This window comes from Pelodiscus sinensis, chromosome 18, assembly GCF_052426305.1.
Source record: "Pelodiscus sinensis isolate ZL-2025 chromosome 18, ASM5242630v1, whole genome shotgun sequence".
Lineage (NCBI taxonomy): Eukaryota > Metazoa > Chordata > Testudines > Trionychidae > Pelodiscus > Pelodiscus sinensis.
In genome coordinates this window covers 23,682,558-23,705,220 of record NC_143069.1, presented here as the reverse complement: position 1 = coordinate 23,705,220, position 22,663 = coordinate 23,682,558, and positions in this window count along the sequence as shown.

Below are 22,663 nucleotides of genomic sequence, written 5' to 3'. Positions count from 1 at the left end.
GGATACATGCAGCCCTGACAAGGTGGTGGGCGTCCTTGATGCCATGAACATCCTCCTCTCAGACGATGACGCCCCTTTCATCTCCATCCTGGCTGTTGACTCCAGCATCATTGTCGACTGCGTGGAAAGCTCCAAGTATATGAGAGGTATGGCCAACAACGGCTACGAGTTCTTAAACCGCATCGTCACCCTGCCCTTCTCTGTCCCTCGGATGGACTGCGACACCAAGCGGAGGCTGATCAGGAATATCATCGCGCGCAAGGAGCAGCTAGAGGCAGAGGTCGGCTTCCGGCAGGATGGCAAGATGGAAGCCAGCTCTGACTTCCTCAACATCTCTCGCTACCATTCGGCCAACCACGATGCCCAGAATCCACTTGCAGAGGACAGCCAGATACCTCTCATGGTTGGAACCCCAGCGCTGGGAACCGGCAGCTGCGGGAAAGGTATCCGAGCCAAAGACCTCATTCAAGATGCTTTCGACTACCTCCTGGATGACGCCTTGAAGGAATTCATGACAGACAACGTGGTGCAGATGCGGCGCATCGTGAACACCGTCACCATCACCATCAGGCTGCTGGCGAGTAACATCCCCAAGGATGAAGTGTGTCCGAAGAAGGTGGTGGAATGGGTGCTCCTTGCCAACCAGTGGCCGTGCCGTCTGAGCTGGCTCTTGCAGTGCATCGAGGATGAGGAGCAGAGGAGCCGAATGGGCAGCTGCCATGGAAGCCCGCTCCGCCCCGACATGTCTCTGTGGGAGGTCTACGAGAAGTACATGGAAGAGCTGGACATGCTGAAAGGCCAGATGGAAAAGCTGCTGGAACTGGACCAGGATCCCGAGCTGTTCCACACTTTCCTGTGTGGCAGGTTTCGGGTGGAGGAGGCCCTCTTCTACCTCCCCTTCACGGTCAATTTGGACCCATCCCTGAAAAGACAGATGGAGCTGCAACGTGGCAGCCACAGACTGAAACGGACAAAGAAATTCGACAAGCTCAGCGCCTGCACTCTGCTGGGTATGACGGTGGAGGATGTCTGCCGAGAGGTGGGTCACCCTTGGGTTTCCTTCCTTCGAGCAGGGCCAGCTGTCGATAGAATGTCCATGCCTCTTCATCGCAAGAAGCATGTCATTCATGTGACAGCAGCTGCCCACAGATGACGGCTACAGGCAGAGCCATCTTTGCAAATCGTGGGGCCCTGAATAATTGAGGGCCCTTCTGCAGGATTGCCTGGGCCTTTTCCCCTCATGCAGCTTCTGCTGGAGGTCTGGTCGTTCCTACTACCTCCCTACCCCAAGCAGGGCTCAGGAACTAGAGCAGAGTTGCAGATCCTCTCTGCTTGCTAGCTTGCTGCTGCTGCTGATTTGAACCCCGTAGCAGATTTGAACCTAGGCCCTCTAGGAGTGTGTCTAAACTACATGGCTCCGTCGACGGAACCATGTAGATGAGGCTGATCGGCAGAGGGAAATGAAGCCGCGATTTAAATAATCGTGGCTTCATTTAAATTTAAATGGCTGCCGCGCTCTGCCGACCAGCTGATGATCAGCTGTTTGTCGGCAGATCGGGGCAGTCTGGGCGCTTCCCCGTCGACGTGAAAGCCCTTTGTCGACCTCCCCGGTAAACCTCATCCCACGAGGCATCAGGGGAGGTCGACAAAGGGCTTTCATGTCGACGGGAGCGTCCACACTGCCCCGATCTGCCGACAAACAGCTGATCATCAGCTGGTCGGCAGAGCGCGGCAGCCATTTAAATTTAAATGAAGCCGCGATTATTTAAATCGCGGCTTCATTTCCCTCTGCCGATCAGCCTCATCTACATGGCTCCATCGATGGAGCCATGTAGTTTAGACACACCCCTAGAGGCCTCGACAGCTGGAGCCATGAAGGCAGCTGGCTCCCAGCTTAGGATGTAGAGCTCCCTTGTTCTTATCTCTGGCTGTAAGAGGTCCAATTGCCACACGAAGGGACAGTGAACCACACACACTAGGTGTGTGGATTACACTGCCAGCTGAGAGGAGCACGTGGGGGAGGGCGAAGGGAAAAGCCCTGCAGCAGACAGGACAGAGCGTCCCCAGAGACGAACCGGCAGAGGTATATCCTCAGACATACAAGAACACATGGCTGCTGCATTGGGGAACTCAAAAATTTGGTGCCCAAATTTTCCGGTGCCCTATGCAGCTACATATTTCCCATGGGCCTAGGGACAGCCCTGACTACGGGCCCCAGAGCTGGGAGAAAACTGTCCCACATAACTGGTGCATAACTGGAGGGAGAGGAGCGAGAACTAGTGGGGGTAGGATGTTGAGGGGAACAGGCGGTGTGGGATGGGGGCTTTCGGGGAAGGCACAGTGTGGGTTTGAGGCCTCAGGAGTAGGGGGGCACATGAGGGGGAATGGGCAGAGTGAGGATGAGGGGGAAAGGGTGATGTAGAGGGCAAGGCCACAGTCCGGGCTCTGCTAGTTCCCCCACTTTCTGCTGCTCCTGACTCTTGGTTTGCACAAAACATTTCTTCTTGGAACAACTCGGTTCCTTGCAGCTCTTTCCTCCAACCCCGAAGCCATTGGCTGGCTCTCCCCGGGTTCATCCTTTACGCTCTGAAGTGACTGGTCGGTTTTAAGACTGGGAGACCCGTAGCTGTCTGTTATGCACTCCAGAGAGAAGAGAGGCAAAAACATAAATACTCTTGCTGGAGGCCTGCAGCGTAATACCCCTTATCCAGAATAACACACAAGAACCCTGAGGCTATGTCTACACTGCTAGCTTTTGCCTGCAGAGAGCATGCTAATGAGTGCCAAGAAGTTCCTAACGAGTGCTTCATTAGCATACTCTCTGCCTGCAAAGGCCCGCAGTGTAGATATAGCCTTAGGTCGAGAGGCCCAACTCCACCCCCGTCAGGCTGACTGCATGCTTCCCTCCAGCCTACAAGCAGGGTCAGGAAACCTTCCCTCTTCATTTCAACACACCCCTCCAGTGGTCCCTGCATTGCTAGCTTTTGCCTGCAGAGAGCATGCTATTTCCCCTGCCGTGCCAACTTGCTCAGCGGTGCCCCTAGCAGAATCCAAGCACACGGCAGTGGGGTGTGCAGGGTACCATACCTGGCCCCACAGCCGGCCGGCCCGCCTTGTTTGCTAGAATCTGAGCAAGCCCAGACAGGTTCCTCTCGGGAGCTATAGCGGACCCTTCCTAAAAACGTGTTTGGCGACCTGTTCAGTAGATGCACGGCACTAACGGGTGCTCCCACTTCTCTTCCAGATGGACACAATCGGCTTGAAGGAGGAAAACGTCCCGCTGTACAAACAGAGGCTCAGGGACCATAATCTCAACGGGCGCGCGCTGGTCTACAGTGACAACACTGAAATCAAAGAGGCCCTGCACATGAGTCTTGGCGAATGGACCCTCTTTAGCATCCATTTCCTTGGAGTGTTTCCCCCGGCGAATTTGGCCTCTTCTGTGGTGTCCCCTGTCCCGTTCCACGTCAGGCCAGAGGCTCTGAAGAACATGGTTGCCTTAAGAGAGACTGTGGCGAGAGGGAGCAAGCTCTCTCTGAACAGCTCCAGGGAAGATCTTTGGGAAAAGAGATAACTCTGAATCCTGAACACAGAGGTGAAAGTGCCCTGGTGCGCAGCTCCAGCAAGAACTGCAAAGACCTGGGCTGCAACAGGACAGTACCTGTGAGAAACTGTAAAGTTACTTTCACGGCCGCCTGTACAAAACCAGAAGCAAGATCGGGGCTTTCGCCCACAATGTACCTCCCTGCGTCTCCAGTGACATCGCACGGATGAATCATAGAATCCTAGAGTTGGAAAAGACCTCAGGAGTCATCAAGTCCAGCCCTCTGCCCAAGGCAGGACCAATCCCAACTCAATCATCCCAGCCAGGGCTTTGTCAAACCGAGACTTAAACACCTCTAGGGATGGAGACTCCACCACCTCCCTAGGGAACCCAGCCCAGCGCTTCCCCACCCTCCTAGGGAAATAGTTTTTCCTAATGTCCAACCTAGACCTCCCCCGCTGTAACCTGAGACCACTGTTCCGTGTTCTGCCATCCCTCACTACTGAGAACAGCCTCTCTCCATCCTCTTTGGAACCTCCCTTCAGGAAGTTGAAGGCTGCTATCAAATCCCCCCTCACTCTTTGCTTCTGCAGGCTAAACAAACCCAAATCCCCCAGTTTCTCCTCATAGGTCATGTGCTCCATACCCCGAATCATTTTGGTCAAGCTCCCCTGGACCCCCTCCAATGCGTCCCCATCCTTCCTGTAGTTGGGGGCCCAGAACTGGACACAATACTCCAGATGTGGCCTCACCAGAGCCGAATAAAGGGGAATAATCACTTCTCTGGATCTGCAGGCAATGCTCCTCCTAATGCCCCCTAATATGCCATTAGCCTTCTTGGCTACAAGGCCACCCTGTTGACTCATCTCCGGCTTCTCATCCACTGGAATCCCCAGGTCCTTTTCTGCTGAACTGCTGCTTAGCCAGTCGGTCCCCAGCCTGTAACAATGCTTGAAGCAATCAGATGACAAGAGAAGAATTAAGGATCCGGTGGGGGGGGGGGAGGAGGGGGGGACTGTACTGGGTCTGAGGGATTTGGGGCACATTCATGTCAACGGGGCTGGTGTCACGTTGTCGGGCCCTGGGTAATGTATGGGGGGGGGGTCGGCTCTAGACCCCCTCAAAGGGGCAAAGCTAAAGGTAGGAGGGGCAAGGCGAGGGCCAATCAGGCCTTAGCGCCACCCACCCTGCACCAGACAGAGCTCTAGGATTGATTTCATTTGCCCGGGTCTCTGGCAGTGGCGGCTGCCATAATAGTCGATACAGTGACCCAGAGGCCTGGACCCTTTTAAATCATCAGCTCCCGAGACAACTGCCCCCTTTGCCTCTCCCCCTCCCCATCCGTGGCCCCTGTCTGTGGGGCTTCAGACCCTGGTGGTCAAAGTATTTTGGTCTGGTTAGTACAGCAGGGGACAGGGAGTTGGGACATACGGGTCCTATTCCTAGCGCTGCCACTGGCTTGCTGTGTTTTTGAACAAGCTGCTCCTCCTTTTTGGGACTCAGTTGCCTCTGTAGTAAGTTGCGGGTTGGTAACATAAAATCAGCAGGCCCGAATAAAGGCCGGTAACATAAAAACAGCAACAGGCCTGAAATCTAGGAAGCAAGACTTTGGCTCAGTGGAACCGCAGGCAGGAAAGAGAAATAGTATAAGCCAGATCAAGCATAAAGGTCCAGGCACAGGTACCAAGCACATTTATAGAATCCTATAAATGGAAGAGACCTCAGGAGTCAACAAAAAATCCTCATTAAAAAAAAAAATTGTTTGGTGTTCCTCGGTCTTAAAAAGTTTAAGAAACACTCGTCTAGACAGTACTGGGTCCTGCCATGAGGGCAGGGGACTGGACTCGACCTCTCGAGGTCCCTTCCTGCCAGCTACATGTGGCAATGAAACGGTAACTCGAACTAAGTCCTTAGTTCGAATTAACTGTTACATCTCATTCTATAGCCGCGCGGCAGTTACTTCGGGCTAGTGGAATTTCAAAATGGCGACCGGACGGGAACATGCAAATAAAGCCTGGGCTATTTAAATCCCGGGCTTCATTTACAACTCCGGTTGCCTGCTTTGCCTACCTAGCTCAAATTAACGAGCTAATGTAGACATACCCTTATTGACTAATTGAGTACAGGCAGTCCCCGAGTTACATGGATCCGACTTACATCGGATCCTTACTTACAAATGGGGTGAGGCAACCCCACACTATCTGCTTCCCCCCAGCAGACCAGGGAGACGCGAAGCTAGCGCCCCCGCCCCCAGCAGACCAGGGAGACTCGGAGCGGCTTTTCTCAGCAGACACCTCAGCTTGAGAATGAAGGACTGAGGGAAGTGAGGTGTGGGAGAATAAAACTGAGCTCTGGAGAAATGTTTGGCTAGAGTTTCCCCTACAATATGTACCAGTTCCGACTTACATACAAATTCAACTTAAGAACAAACCTACAGTCCCTATCTTGTATGTAACCCGGGGACTGCCTGTAGTCGATGGAAATTCCACCAACTACTGGATTAGCTGATTAAGCGCAATTTAACATCCCTCGGTTGAGCTACCACATATGTTTTAGAAAGACATCCAATCTTTATGGCTTGTGTGTAGTTCAACGCATTAAATTCCAAGCAGGTTGCTGAAGTTTCTTTTTTTCATCATGATTGGCAATTTGACCAGCCTTATACAGTAATGGATCTTTACCATTCCTCTGATTTCTTTTGTTCCCGATATATTTAAACATTTCCTAATTATCCTTTATGTTACTGGTTATAGATTTTTTCCCCCAATTTTAGCTTCTCCTATCAACTGTTTGCTTTTTCATAACTCGCATCCTCCCTTTTTTCCCATTTGCTTTATATTTTTTTCTTGTGGTGTTTATGACAAAAACTAAAACATAGGACATAAACTTTGAGTCCTATTTATAGTACTTTAGGTTGGTTTAATGGAAAAATGGGTTGATACAGAGTAAATTGGAGTTCAAAATAACCCTTTCTCGGGCAATTTTTCTCTCGAAAGCCTCACCTTTTTCAGCCTCCTTCCACTAACTTCTGATTTTAAATGTCTGGATTGTTAGACATGTGCTCAGGAAACCTTACCTGTCACTAAACATAGATTTTGTTTGTCTTAATTATAGATATGAATGGAGCTAGTTAATCCCTGTTGTAAGATTCCAGTGGAGCCAAAGAAAGTAAACAAGTAACTAATTTGGGTCAATCTTTCTACTTGACAGTCCCTAGGAATCTACCGTTTCAACATTTCCTGGGAACAGAAACACAAGTTAGAACAGTGATAGAAATGTAGCCGTGTTAGTCTGGTGTAGCTGAAACGAAATACAGGACTATGTAGCACTTTAAAGACTAACAAGATGGTTTATTAGATGATGAGCTTTTGTGGGCCAGACCCACTTCCTCAGATCAAATAGTGGATCTGAGGAAGTGGGTCTGGCCCACGAAAGCTCATCATCTAATAAATCATCTTGTTAGTCTTTAAAGTGCTACACAGTCCTGTATTTTGTTACAAGTTAAAACACTCATTAATTTTGGCTTCATTCAGCTTTCCCTTCGAACAAATTAAAAACATAGTTGATAAGTGGCAAAGTTGGTGCATGGGAGTGAAGGACACGTTAGCTCATTATGCCTACACAGGGGGATGTCACACTGGTCTGACCAGTTCCAAGGACAGTTGGGCTGCCTTAGAAAGGGATGCAGAGCTGCTCTTCAGGAGCTCCATGGATTAGACCTATACTGCTGTTGCAGGAATTGGGGCTCTCAAATAAAAGAAGTCCCTTGCCTTAGAATCATAGAATCCCAGGGCTGGAAGAGACCTCAGGAGTCATCGAGTGCAGCCCCCTGCCCAAAAGCAGGACCAATCCCAACTCAATCATCCCAACCAGGTCTGTGTCAAACCAGGACTTAAAAACCTCTAGGGATGGAGATTCCACCATCTCCCTAGTTAGCCCATTCCAGTGCTTCCCCATTCTCTTAGGGAAAGAGTTTTTCCTAATATCCAACCTACACCTCCCCCACTGCACCTTGAGACCATCACTCCTCGTTCTGCCATCGTCACCACTGTGAACAGCCTCTCTCCATCCTCTTTGGAACCTCCCTTCAGATAGTTAAAGGCTGCTATCAAATCCCCCGTCATTCTTCTGCAGACTAAACAAGCCCAACTCCCTCAGCCTCTCCTAAGTCATGTGCTCCAGCCTCCTAATAATTTTTGTTGCCCTCCACTGGACCCTCTCCAATGCGTCCACATCCTTCCTGTAGTGGGGGGCCCAGAACTGGACACAATACTCCAGACGTGGCCTCACCACATCCCAATAAAGGGGAATAATCACTTCCCTAGATCTGCTGGCAATGTTCCTCCTAATGCACCCTAATATGCCATTAGCCTTCTTGGCTACAAGGGCACACTGTTGACTCATATCCAGCTTCTCATCCACTGTAACCCCCAGGTCCTTTTCTGCAGAACTACTACTTAGCCAGTCGGTCCCAGCCTATAACAATTCTTGGGATTCTTCCATTCAAGTGCAGGACTCTGCACTTGTCCTTGTTGAACCTCATCAGATTTCTTTTGGCCCAATCCTCCAATATGTCTTGGACACTCTGCACCATATACCCTACCGTCCAATGTATCTACCTTTCCCCCTAGCTTAGTGACATAGGCAAACTTGCTGAGGGTGCAATCCATCCCCTCATCCAGTCATTAATAAAGATGTTGAACAAAACCGACCGTAGAACCGGTCTTTGAGGTACTCTGCTTGAAACTGACCGCCAGTCCGACATCGAGCTGTTGATCACTACCCATTGAGCCCAACAGTCTAGCCCGATTTCTATCCATCTTACAGTCCATTAATCCAATCCATACTTCCTTAACTTGCTGGCAAGAATAAGTCCAGGTATATCACATCCACTGAATTCCCCATGTCCACAGAGCCAGTTACCTCGTCATAGAAAGCAATCAGGTTCGTCAAGCATGACTTGCCCTTGGTGAATCCATGCTGACTGCTCCTGATCCCTTTCCTTATTCTAAGTGCTTCAAAATGGATTCCTTGAGGATCCCCTCCATGATTTTTCCGGGGAGTGAGGTAAGGCTGACCGGTCTGTAGTTCTGTGGATTGTCCTAAGGAACATCTTGGTACCATTTACCTCCCACAAATAAAGTACATACCGACCTATGTTCAGGACCAGGTCAAAGTTGACAGCATAACAGATAGTAAGTTGACAGTATGAAGACTAGGAAGTAAGCCCCCTTCTGCAAGGTAAGGGTCGGTAACCAGGTAACAGGGGGTAGCAACCTGATACGTCAGGAATGTATAAAAGTTCACCTCAAATGGTGTTCACCAGCTGACTGTGTGGGGGCACTGGATGGTGCTCAGTTTGTGTTAGGACATTGCCACGGCTTCCATAAAGTGTAGCAGCGCAGCGCTGAGTCTGTTCGCTGGCAACTATTATTGCATGTTGTTACGCAAAAAATCTGCTTGGGCGATTTCGAATCTTATCTGGTTTGTGGTCTCTGGGGACTCTGGGCACGGAGACCACATCCAGCGATAGTGACTCGGCTCTGCAACTTTAGCGAAGAGCCAGGTGGCTTGTACCTCATGCAGTAGAGAAGGCTCCAGACTTACAAACCAGGTAACAGAACTTTTGCGTTCTCCTCCAGCAGCAGGCGCTCCGACACAGCTGGACTGAGTACAACACCTGCAAATAACCCAGTTAGTTAATGCAAGCATAAAGAGAGGCAGCCTGGCCAGATGTAACCATTCATTAACTTCCAGGCCAGAGAGGGCCATTGTGATCTTCAGTCTAGCCTGGCATCCTATGAGGTGCACACAGGCCCTTCTCTTCCACTTGTTTAAACAGAGGCACCCTGGGGCACCTTAAAGACTAACACGTGTATTTGGGCATCCGCTTCCAGGGGTAAAAAACACTTGGACCTGCTTTTCCTCCGCAACAGCTGATGCCCAAATAAATCTTCAAGGTGCCACAGGACTCCTTGTTAGTAATGACTGTTGGGGTTGCCCCTCTAAGGCTATGTCTACACTGCAGGCTTTTTGCACAAGGACAGCTGTTCTTGCGCAAAAACTTGCAGAGTGTCTACACTGCGTGCGTGTTTTTGCACAAGTATTACAGTACAGCATCAGAAAACAGGGCTTCTTCTGGAAGAGTTATTCCTCTCCCCACGAGGAATAAGCCCTCTTGCACAAGAGCTCTTCCAGAAGGCGGCAGTGTAGACAGGCAACATGAATTTCTTGCGCAAAAAACCCCTACGGCTAAAATGGCCATCAGAGCTTTCTTGTGCAAGAGAGTGTCGACACTGCCATGGATGCTCTTGTGCAAAAGCACATCTCTTCTGCAAAAGCACAAGAGACGCGCTCGTATGGAAGACCTTTTGCACAAGAACTCTTCTGCAAAACAGTTCTTGTGCAAGAAGCCTGCAGTGTAGACAGAGCCCACGAGTTTCAGAGGGGTAGCTGAGTGAGTCTGTAACAGGAAAAACTTAAAACACAACATATAGTCACCTTAAAGATTAACAAACCGTGTCAATGGGATCATGAGCTTTCCTGGGCATAGCCCACTTCTTCAGACGACTGGAGTGTTGTATGTCCAGAACCAAAATGAACAGGGGAGGAAAAAATGGGAGGGGCGAAAAAAGGAGGCAGGGGCTATGTAAATATCAAAAGGAAAACCCAGCTGGTATGTAACAGGCACCACTGATAAGAGTTGTTGGGAATTTCCCAGGAACCGATCGGGGTTTCTTAGGAACAAGTTTAAAAAGGGGTGAGAATCGGGGTGAACTGGGTGGATGCCTGGGTGAGGGTTGGGTCGAACAACGCAGGGAGGGAAAAGCAGGAGCGTGGGGCGTGAGGGCAGGTGAGCGCTGCGGTGAAAGCCACGTGCGCAGGCCGGGCCGGGCCGGGCCCCTCTCTCCTCCAGCTGACTTGCAAGTTCCACTGCCGGCCCACGTGGCCCTCGAAGGGCGGAGCTTCCCCTTCCCTGCGCCCGCCCCTGGGGCCCTCCAGCCAATGGGAAGTGAGGGCTAATGTTGCTGGTGTTTCAACATTCGGAGCCGGCTGGCACAGCTGCTGCCGCGGGCCCGGGGGCTGCGAGCAGGCAGGAGGCGGAGGTGAGGGGCGGGGGGCGGTGACTCCTGGCCCCCCAGCGCAGGGGGGTCCGGGTCCGTCCGGGGTTACCAGGCCGCGCGCTCCCCTCGCTCTTGGAGGCGACGCTGGTGCCAGTGTCTGCTTCAATGCGACCCTACAATAACAAGCCCCAATCGGCCGAGTCGCTGCTTGTTTCACCTCGTGTCCCCCTGCGCTGCAGAAATCCCGCCTCTGCTGGGCCAGCCCCGAGACACGGGGTTGCCCCTCGATTGTAAGCAAGCTGCCCCCTTCTCCCCCATGCTCCCCGTTCCCTGAATATCAGTCCTGCCCCCGCAGCCTGCACAAATCTTCATCCTTTAGGACCAAATAGGAAGGGGAGGGGGCGAGGGATTATTTTCTTTATTCCCACCCCCCCTAACGGAAGGAGCTGTTCTCTGTGTCTGTGTTTACAAACCAAGGAACGTGTTTCTCCCTGGTTTGGGTTGGGGTTTTTTTTTTGCCTGTTTCTTGACAAGATTGATTGAAATGTTGGTCTGACTAGAGTAGTCCCCAAGTTTAGCGCCCTGCCCTGAAGCAGGACGAAGTCAACCAAGACCTACGGGTTTGTCTAACCCTGTCTAATTCTTTCTTCCCACCCATGCTTCCCCAGAAGGGATCAGACAGGCTGTACACAGCGGGTGTTTAAGTCTCAGCTTGACAAAGCCCTGGCCGGGTTGATTTAGTTGGGATTGGTCCTGCCTAGAGCAGGGGGCTGGATTTGATGACCTTCTGAGGTCTCTTACAGCTCTATGATTCTATGATTCCCTCCCCTTTCCTTCACCATCATTAATATCCTTTTGCAGTGAGTTCCAGAGGTTGATTATACACTTCAAAATACGGCCGTTTTAACTAGAGCTGGAAGGAAGTTTTCTGAGGGGATGTTTTTCCATTGGAAAATGCTGATTTTAGTGACCTTTTGTTTAGAAGGGGAAAACTCCACCATTTCAGAACATTAAAATGTAGTTTTCCATTCCAGAAATGACTCTTTGTTTGGTCTATTTAAAGTTTATCTTCCGTAATCCACCGTACTACATTTAAAAAAAGTCAAAATCTAAACAAAACGTGAATTTATTTGCAGAACTGTGTGTGATCAGGAAAAAAAAGTCAAAATCCTGGAATTTCTAGTCCCAATTCAACCCTACTTTTAGCCACCTTGGTGCCAGGGATGTAAAATCTCATTTAATTAGCTAACCAGTTAAACAATATGTTGAACCAGTTAACCGATTAAATGGGACACGTAGAACGTGTTAAAGATGGGCTTGGAGCAGCCCACACACCTACCCCCTTGGCACACTGCTGTGACTGCTGAGCAACCCTACCCGTGGCGTGCCAGAGTGCCCTCTGCCTATGGCTGGTGGAGGGCTGCTCCAGCCCCCTCTGATTAACCATAACCGGCTTACTGGTTAACCATTCACTTCCGAACTTGGTGTCCCCACTGCTAACATTAGGACAGTGGTCCCCAACACGGTGCCCGCATTTGTATGCGCCCGCCAAGTGCTCAGGGCTGGCCTGGCCCCGGGCACGTGGCGCATGTGCGGTGCCGGAGCTGGCCCCGGGCGCATGGTGCACGGTGAGCGCCGGCCCCGGGCGCGCCGCAGATTGGCTGCCCGCGCTATGGCCACGTGGCGCATGGGGGGAGCGCAGGCCCCGGGCGTGCGGCACTTGCAGGGTGCGCCAGCCCTGGGCGCACAGCGCTTGGAGAGCGCCGGCCCCGGGCGCGCGGTGCTTGGGGGGGGAGAGTGTCAGCGCCAGCGCCGGTCCCGGGCGCGCGGCGCTTGGGGGGCCCGGCCCTGGGTGTGCAGTGCTTGTGGGGGGGGGCGGCCCTGGTTGGGGACCACTGAATTAGGAGAAGCCGTTGGCTGCCTCCCCTGCCCCGCCCCATTCCTTCTTTTACATTCCCCTGATCCCATGGGGGTCACGCTGCCCCCCTTTGAGAGCTGATGCTGAAAAGTGCTGGGAAAGCTCGGGGCGATTATCTGCCTGACCCCGGTGAATAGGAACTGCCAAAGGCCCTGAAGTGTGACAGACCCTGGAGCTGTGACCGGCCCTTTCACCCAGCAGGATGTGCCGAATGCCCCAGAGGACCAAGGGATGGTGGGCGTGGCACTTCAAGCACACCTTGATTTTCTTCTGTCAGGGCTGGGGCATGGGACCGTCCAGGCTGGGTTCCTGTGATTTCCCGCGCATGCTGGGCGGATGGTTTCCTGTCCAGTGCAGATTGCCGCTGGTGCGGGACCTCTGCATATAAATGCTGGGTAAGTCCTGGTGGGCAGTGTCATGTGGGCAGTGTCATGGGCAGTGTCATGTGGTTTGGTAACTCAGGGTGCCCCTGTATAAAACTATGGTACGCCCACATCTTGAATACTGTGTACAGCTGTGGTCTCCTCACCTCAAAAAAGATATTTTGGCCTTGGAAAGGGTTCAGAAAAGGGCAACTAACATGATTAGGGGTTTGGAACGAGTCCCATATGAGGAGAGGTTAAAGCGATGGGCCTTTTCAGTTTAGAAAAGAGGAGACTGAGGGGGGATATGATAGAGGTCTATAAAAACATGAGTGGTGTGGAGAGGGTGAATAAAGAAAAGTGATTTATTAGTTCCCATAATAGAAGAACTAGAGGACACCAAATGAAGTTAATGGGTAGCAGGTTTAAAACTAATAAAAGAAAGTTCTTCTTCACACAGGGTGTAGTCAACCTGTGGAACTCCTTGCCAGAGGAGACTGTGAAGGCTAGGACTATAACAGGATTTAAAGAGAAGCTAGATAATTTCATGGAGGTTAGGTCCATAAAAGGCTATTAGCCAGGAGATAGAAATAGTGTCCCTGGCCTCTGTTTGTGGAAGGCTGGAGAAGGATGGCAGGAGACAAATCGCTTGATCATTGTCTTTGGTCAACCCTCTTTGGGGCACCTGGTGCTGGCCACTGTCAGCAGACAGGCTACCCAGTACTGCCGTTCTTATGTTAGGGTTCTTGGTTGGGGCACAGGGCAGAGCCCATCGGTTCAGAGCTGCTAAGAGCAGAGTTATTTGCACTTACGTCCCAGCCAGACTCCCTCGTATCCCCTAACACAGGGCTGGGGGGATCCTTTTTTGGGTCGGGGGCCACAGAGAAATCCGTCGGGCCTTGTAGGAGTTGGGCGGCAAGAGTGGAGCTTAGTGCCTACGGGGCCAAGGGAAACAGAGAGGGCACCATGTCCACAGGGCCGGGGTGCCATTTTCCCTAGGGCCTCCGGGAGGGCGGGGGGAACGAGTGTGTCTATGGTCTAGGAGCCAGGGCCCACCAAAGATGAATCCGACCCAGGCTCTGGTACATCTCTGCAGCGCTGCCGGCCGGTTCCCCCACCTCTTGGTCCTCAACCCAACTAGACCCGCTTCCCGACGGCTGGTTGCCCCCCGGCCAGCCCCGCTCCCTCCAGCCCCCTCCCAGCCAGCCCTGCTTCCCGGCGGCCGGTTCCCCCCCACCCCCTCTCTTCCCGCCAGTCCCCCCCCCCCCCCCCCCGGCCCCTGCTGTTCGGTATTTTTTTTAAACCATCTGGTAACCCAAGCAGGTGGGGGTGAAAAGTGCATGGAAATGCCTGCACAGGCGCGTCTGGGAATGAGATGCTGCTCTAACATCTCCGCCTCTGTTCACTTCCAGCCCCTGCCTCGTGTCGCTGGCCCCCCGTGGCCTGGGAGGGCTCCCCAGGCGCACCATGGCCCGGCATAGCAAGCTGCAGAAGCACGTCCTGAGCCTATACAGGCAGTTCCTGCGCGCCGGCCGGGAGAAGCCGGGATTCCTGCCTCGCATCCAGGCCGAGTTCCGGAAGAACGCCAGCATCCCCCGGGCCGACGTGATGCACATCGAGTATCTGCTCCGCCGTGGCCAGAGGCAGCTGGCGCAGCTCCGAGACGCGAACACCAAACAGATGGGCACCTTTGTCCAAGCCAAACCGGAGGAGCAGTGACCCCTGCTGGTTGGCGCAAGCGTCTGTCTTGTACTGGGACGGTTGGGGGTGAATTCACAGATCAGCCTTCCTGGTTCTCACATCCCTGTGCACCCCTCGTGTCCAAACACAGGTGCCTGGCTTGGCATTTGCTGAGCTAAGGTGTCTTTATTGGCAGCCAAGCTTTTAAACAGTTCAGGTGTGGATGGGTGATCTGGAGGAGATGCTCTTGTTTCCAGGACCTGGTACACAATTCATTCTACCCCTGCTGGCTCCTCTCTTCGGGTATGTCTACACTACAGCGCTAGTTCGAACTAAGCTAATTCGAACTAACGCGTCTAGAACTAAAAACTAGTTTTGCTAATTCGAACTAGCAAGTCCACATTGAGTGGACTCTGAACAGGGCTTAAGGATGGCCGGAAGCAGTGCCAGCAGGGCATCAGAGGAGGACTTAGAGCGTGGAGATGCAGTCTCAGGCTAGCCGAGGGCTGCGCTTAAAGGGTCCCGACCCCCACCCCGGACAGACAGTTCTAAGGGGTGCCCCGCTTGAAAACCAGTCCTGGCTTGGAGTGCCCGGAGTACCCACACTGGGCACATCACACCACTCAGCCATCAGCCCGGCTGCACTTGCCACAGGCTGCCATCTGGGGAGAGGGGGTAATCGGGGGGCTGCAGGAGAGCTTCCACCCCCAGAAGCCTGCAGAGCCAGCCCAGTCCTCCCCATCGGGGGCTTGTACCCCATTCCTCTCTCACCTCCTTCCACTTACCCTTCCCTAGCCCCCCTTCTTATTGATGTACAAAATAAAGATAACGTTTCATCCTACATTGACTCTGTCTTTATTGAACAAAACTGGGGGAGACTGGGAAAAGGAGGTGGGAGAGGGGAAGATTAAGGCTGGGAGAGGGGAGGGCAACTAACATGATAAGGGGTTGGGAACAGGTCCCAGATGAAGAGAGGCTACAGAGACTGGGACTGTTCAGCTTAGAAAAGAGGAGACGGAGGGGGGACAGGATAGAGGTCTCTAAAAGTAGGGGTTTGGGTGGAGAGGGTGCATTCAGAAAAGTTCTTCATGAGTTCCCATAAAGAAGGAGTAGAGGACACCAAAGGAAAGGACTGGGTAGCAGGCTTGAAACTAGTAAGAGAAAGTTGTTCTTCTTGACAAAGCAAATAGTTAACCGGTGGAACTCCTTGCTGCAGGAGGCTGTGAAGGCTACAACTAGAACAGAGTTTAAAGGGAAGTGAGATCAAGTCATGGAGGTTGGGTCCATGGAGTAGTCTTAGCCAGGGGGTAGGAGTGGTGTCCCTGCCCAAAGTTTGTGCAAGGCTGGAGAGGGATGGCACGAGACAAATGGCTTGGTCACTGTCTTTGGTCCATCCCCTCCACGGTCCCTAGGGTTGGCCGCTGTCGGCAGACAGGCTACTGGGCTAGATGGACCTTTGGTCTGACCCAGGACGGCCATTGTAAGCTCAGGGCTCAGGGTCGGGGGTCTCAGTGGACCCCCTTGATTTTCATGCAAACCTGCTCCTGGGTGGCCAGGCTGGCAGCTCTCCTGCCCTAGACGGCCACTTTCCTGTGCCTAGTGCGGAGATCGTGGACGAGGTCCACGATGTCCGCACTAGCCCAGGAATGTACCCGCCTCTTGCGGTCCCGGGCAAGCTTCCGGGAGCCGCCAGCCTGGTCCCGGGAAGAGGGGGTGGGCTGGGGGACATCGGGTGGGTGGCTCTGTGCCGTGCCAGGTGCAGGGTCTGCTGGCTGGGTGCTGGCAGGCTTGCACCTGGCACGGGCACCGTAGCCAGCCCGTGCCCCTTTAAGGGGTCCGGGGCCGGGAGGGGGGCATAGAGTTTCCCTGGTGTTGGCCAGAGTGGCCACCAGGGAAACTTGGGGAGGGCTAGCCTCCCACTCGTTCGAATTAAGGGGCTACACAGCCCTTAATTCGAACTAGTAAGTTCGAACTAGGCTTAAGCCTCGTAAAATGAGGTTTTCCTAGTTCGAACTAAGCGCTCCGCTAGTTCGATTCAAATTCGAACTAGCGGAGCGCTAGTGTAGCGGCTATGAATGTTAGTTCGAACTAACGTCCGTTAGTTCGAACTAACATTGTAGTGTAGACATACCCTTCCATCCTTAGCCAAAGAGGAACAAGCCAGTTAGCCCAGGGAAATAAAAGAAAGGGAGAGCGGTGACGGAAAACCCTGTGTCTGTCATTTTTTCAAATGATCTATCTTGCCTAAAAGCCTGTCAGGGATTGGGCTCTGTTGCAGGAGGTGCTGGCGAAACACTCCGTGGATTTGGGTGCTACAATTCCTGAGTGTCGTCCGCCTTCCTGCCCCCTCCCCCCACCGAAGCGCTTTGGAAGGCTCACAAAGGACAGAGACCTGCCTTTTGAAAATCCGACTCCCCACCGGTGTCTCAAGACAGGCGGCTCTCTCTCGCCAAAAACGGAGGCAGCAGCGTGGGGTGACAGGCAGCCAGGTCGCAAGGGGAGGTGCTTTTTAGATGGGCTTCCCTCGCGGACCAGCTCCCTCCTGGCACTCCGTACTGCTGCCTCTGTATCAGAGGCAGCAGCACAAGCTGGCAGCAGCCCTTGCCTGGGGGCTGGGTCTGAGCTTCTGGACCTGGTGCAAACTGGAACTGAGCGAGGCTGCCTGCCTGCCTGGCTCCTAACACACTGTAAATGCAGAGCCGCAGAGGGGGTAGGTCCCGCACCCAGCGCGAGCCAGGACTGAGACAGCTGGCCCCTGGGGACTATCGAAAAGTCAAGTAACCCATAAGAAATCATGAGGTTAATTGACTACTCAGTGAATATCTAACGTCCCTAATCCCTTTTCATAGTTCCCCTCTGGACTCTCTCTCCTAAAGCATGGCCCTGAGATCTGGACACAGTGCTCCAGCTGAGGCCTCCTCCGTGCCAAATAGCTAGGAGAGTGACCTCCCATGTCTGCCGTACGTCTCCTACCACGCCCCAGGGCTATGCCCTCTTACTGAAGGGCTTTGTGTCTGAGATCGCTTCTCTCCTAGGCTACGTCTACACAACGAGTTTTTTTGGCAACAAATATGCTAACGAGGGACTCTATGACACGCAATGTCATTTGCATATTTTCTGCCGATCCGTTTTTGTGCTCGGGGTTTGTGCGCAAAACCAAGCCATGTGGATGTTTACTTTTTGTGCAAAAAACCCCCTTTTCCCACAAGATCCCTATGCCTGCAAAAAGGCCGACCGATCTTGTGCAAAAAGGGGCTTTTGCCGAAAAAGAAAACATCCACATGGCTTGTTTTTGTGTGTTCTTGCGAAAAAACTTGTGGCGCGTCTACACTCTACGTGTGTTCTTGCAGAAGTAAATTTGCAGTAAAGCATCAGAGAACAGGGCTCCTTGCACAGGAGTTATTCCTCTCCCGACGATGACTAAGCCCCCTTTGTGCAAGAGCTGTTGTGCAAGAAGGCAGCGTGGACGGGCACCAGGGGCTTCTTGAGCAAGACACTTTTATGGCTAAAATGACCATCAGAGCTTTCTTGCACAAGAGAGCGTTCACACTGCCATGGACGCTCTTGTGCAAAAGCCCATGGCAGGGTGGAGGCACTCTTGCACGAGACCTTTTGCGCAAGAACTCCGGCGTGAAACAGCTCTCGTGCAAGAAGCCTGCAGTGTAGGGCAGGGAGCAGCCTATGAGGGAGGGGGAGGGACCCCTAGTAATGGCTCAAACTTCCCAGGGGGGTGGCCAGAGGCAGGACATTTGCCTGGCAGGGTGAGGGGGGGGCGGTGACCTCACAGGGGCTTTGGGCAGCCCTCAGCATATAAGGCAAAGGGCAGGTGGGGAGGTGATGACCTCACAGAGGGACCCACATCTCAGGCTGATAAAAGCGGGGGGCGGGCCCAGGGGACTTTGGAGACCCCCGGTTGCTTTAGCTCTGGTGCGTCTCCTCCTCACGGTTCGTTCGCGTTCTGTGAGTTCCACATCCCGACACCTTTGTGACGAAGGTAAGAGCCCCAAGGGGTTGGATCCCGCCCGGGGCCGGCTGGGTTCCAGGCAGGCCCAGCCCTCGGTCAAGGGCCAGAAGGTGATTCCTCACCTGGGCTGCGTCCTTAGCGCCACTGGGGCTTTCTCCTGGTTGGTTTCCCTTTTCCTCCATCCCCCCACATTTCTGCTCTGTTCTTGCCTCCTCTGTGACCTTCCCTTGCTGCCTCCCCCAGCTTGGGACCCAACAGACTAGCTGAAGGACGGGGGGTGGTTTGCAGGAGCCGTGGGGTGGGGGATGCAGCCCCCATTGTGGGGACTGGGGAGGTGGGGCTGGAACAAGTCTATGCCGGTGTCTTTGGGGAGAACGCTCCACCCCCCACACCTTAGATTCTCCCCTGATTGGCCAAGAAGGGGCTGTTGATGGGCAGGAGACTCGTGGAATGAGCAGTAACGGTAGTTTGAACTAGGAAGCCTAGTTCGAACTACCTAGTTCGTGCCCCGTGTAGCCGCGCTGCACGGGGTTCGAACGAGCGGGGTTTTAAAAATGGCGGCTCCCCGCTTATGCAAATGAAGCCCGGGAAATTCAAATCCCGGGCTTCATTTGCAAGTGCGGTATGCCTACATTACCCTCCTAGTTCGAACTAGCGGGGTAGTGTAGACATACCCTCAGGTCCTTGCAGTGCCTGTGCAAGACCGAACCGATAAGCAAGGGGCCATTTGGGGGCTGGGGGCAGTCGCTCTGGGGAGCTGGAACCCCTGGATTTCGTTCATCAGGCTGCGCCCCAAGCTCCCCTTTGCTCCCCTCATTTCCAGCATGGCCAAACGTTTTCGGCTGTGGTTCAAGAAAGCCCTGAAGATGGCCCCAGGGCCGGTGGGGAGCAGCTTCTCCGTCCCCGCGGGCGGGGAAGCTGGATCCCACCAGCTCGGGGCGACTCGCCCACCGGCCAGGCCCCCCCGGACCTGGCTCCAGAGGCGGCTGGGCAGGCGGGACCCAGCCCAGCGGGGGAGCCGGGTAGGGTGGCTCCGGGGCCTCCTCTGTGGAGAGAAACACCTGCCCCGGGAGCCCAGCCCCCATTACCACCAGGGGGCATCGCCCTGCCCGGCCCCCGGGGACCTGCCAGTCTCCGGGAGCCCCCAGCCCGTCGCTCCCCGCACCAGCGCCTGCAGCTGTGGGTCCAGGTCCGTCAGCAGCAGCGCCTGGGCCTCCAGCTGCAGCCGGGCCACCTCCTGCAGCCGCTCAGACCCAGGTGAGGGGCCGTGAACACGCTGGGCCCAGGGGCTCACCCAGTACCCGGGGGTGGGGAGGGGCAGCCCCAGTGTCTGCCCCGCACCCTGGGCAATGGATGGGGGCGGGGGCTGCTTGGCTCTCTTGTTCCTGGTGGGGGCTCTGCTGAGGGCGTTGGCAGATGTGAGGGTGGCAGGGGGATGGGTCCCTGCGAGGGGCGTGTGGGGCCCAACCTGCCCTGGGTCCCTGACATGGGGGCGCGTGACCCCTGCTGGCCGCTGGAGTCACCCTGGACCCTTCCCTCCCGCACAGAGCCCCCCTGCGCCTCGGCGGAGCTCTGCCAGGAGCGGATGGACTCCCGGGTGGAGGAAGGGGCCATCTACGACATCGAAGAGCAGCTCCACACCCGGGACACGGTAGGAACCTTCTCCACACGGGGGGGACCCGAGATTGTCCGGCCCCTTCCCAGCACGTCCCCCCCCCTCCGGGAGGGGCTTGTCCCTGGGGATCCCCCTGGGGCCCCTTCTCCTGCATGACCTGGACCCCCCAAGCTGGGGGCTCTTGTCATGCACCAGCTGGGCCCCCACAAGCCTGAGGCAGCAGTTGGGGGGGGAGTGTGGGTGCTTGGACAACCAGCAGCTCCCACCTCCACTCCTGGGAGACCTGAGCCCTGCAGCTGTCCGTGGGGGGCAGGCAGGCCCCAGGCTCACAGACTCTCTCTGGGGTGCAGAGCCCAGCCGCCCTGCAGCGGTTCCTCTTGGCCATCCCCCTCGCCTGCCTCGCCGCCCTCCAAAGGGGCGAGGACACCCTGGCGCCGCGCTGCTGCAAGGACACCATGATGGCCAGGATCGTTGTAAGCGAGTCGCGGCAGCCGGGAGGAGGGGAGGGGATACGTGGGGTGGACAGGGGTCTGCCTGGGCCATGGCGGCGGGTGGGGGTGCTGGAAACGGGATGGGTGGAGCCAGGAGGGCTGGAGGTGGACATGGGGAGGGTGGGTGGGGATGCTGGAGGAGGGAGGGACACAGAAATGGGGCAGGTCTGGGGTGCCGGACAGGAAGGGGGATTCGGGACAGGGAGGGGTCTCCCCGGGCCATGGGGGGCTGGAAGGGAGCCGAGCGGGCTGCTGGGGATGCGCCTGGGGAGCTGGGATGAGGAGGTTCAGAGGCTGGTCACCAGGGCAGTGAGGGGCAGGAGACGGCCTGGGGACAAGGATTGAGCTGGTCCCGGTTTGGGAGGGGGGTGCTGGGAGGGGCCCTGTGTCGGGCAGGGGGGCTACAGGGCAGCGGGAGGCAGTGGGGTTGGATCCTGCTGGGTGGGGGCGCTGGCCGCGTGAGCGTCTCTTGGGGGCCCCAGCCTCACACGCCCCTTTTTCCCCTTGGGTCTCACAGGAGATCATGGAGGACTCGCCCCCCCGCTGGTCTTGGCCGACTGCCTCAACGCCGCCTGCAGCCTCAGGTACCGACCCCCCCCCCCCGCCGACTCCCCCCAGAGCAGATCCCCTGGCCAGGGAGTGGGAAAGTCTCTGTCTCCTGCTGCTGAATTAACAGCCTCTGCCCCTCTCTCCTGCCAGCACCTTGCAGCCTCCCCTGCGGGCCCAGCTCCTGAGCCCCCTGCTGACGGCGGCCGTGGGACAGACAGTGTCTGGGGACTGGCAGCAGGAGCCCATCCACATGCAGGTACGTCCCTCCGGGCCCTGCTCCCGGGCTGGGCTGGAGCTCCAGAGAGGAGGGGGGGGCAGAGGGAGGGAAGAAGCTGCAGGTTTGGATCCTTCCCTCCAGGTTTCCCGTTGCTCTCCCGGGGGGCCCGTCCCTTCCATGCCCAGCCTGGGCTCCTCCCTGCTCTGCGAGGCGGCTCAGACCCTGCTCTAGGCTGGACCCCGGAGCCAGCGGGTGGCCTGGATCCCCCAACTCCCCTCTGACCCAGGGCTCCCCCTTGTCTTGCAGCAGTTCATCCGGGCCCTTCCCTACGACCTCCAGGCCCTACTGGCGAGCCTCCTCGCCGAGTCCCCAGACACCGCCCGGCTGCAGCTCATAATGGAGGTGAGCCCCGTGGGGGGACGGGGCCATTGTCCCTGCTTCCTCGGGGGGGGGCCGAGAGAGGAGTAGTGTCAGTGGCTGGGGGGGGCACAGTCCGAGAGGAGCCCCAGGCTCTGCCCAGAACCGGCACCTCCCTACGGGTCCTGACCTGCCTCTTTCCCCCCCAGCACCTGAGCCCGTGGATGGAGTCCCGCCTGCCCCAGGAGCGAGCCAGGGCCCTTGGCAGCACCACGGCCCTGCTGGGAGTCGCCACCACCCTCCCGGGGTTTGACGTAAGTGACCTCGGAGCCGGGGGGTCTGGGGCTGCAGGGCGCGGGGCTGGGAGCGTCCCCGGGAGGCAGAGGCAGGGCCGGGAATGGGCCGCGTTCTCCTTTCCCCGGGGAGGGGCGACCCTGGGCCCTTCAGGGGGGCTCTTGAGGGACTGGGCCTGGGGACTGGGGAGTGGCCGTCAGTGGATCCCCTTGTTCCACCCCCGGAGTGACCCTTCAGTCGGGGCCATTGCTCTGGGTTGTCTCCTCGCAAGGCCGGCCCCGCCCCGCCCCGGGAGGTGTCTCTGTCCGTCCCCCGAGCTCAGACCCGCCTCGGCGGCCGTTTGCATGGGACGTGCAGCCCCAGGATGCTGAGGGACCCCCCCTCTTCTCTCCCCTCAGAACTCCGCCGACTGGCCGAGGATGGGTCACCACGTGGCCCAGCTGGGCCTTTTTATTTCGGACCCATCCGAAGACGTCAGCCGGCTGGCCCGGGAGGGGGTGCACAGCCTGTATCAACTCCTCCTGCACCACAGGGGTAAGGAACCCAGCCGGGACCTGGGCCCCAGGGACACCCTGAGGGTGCCGGCGGCGGGGGGAGGGGACCCAGCC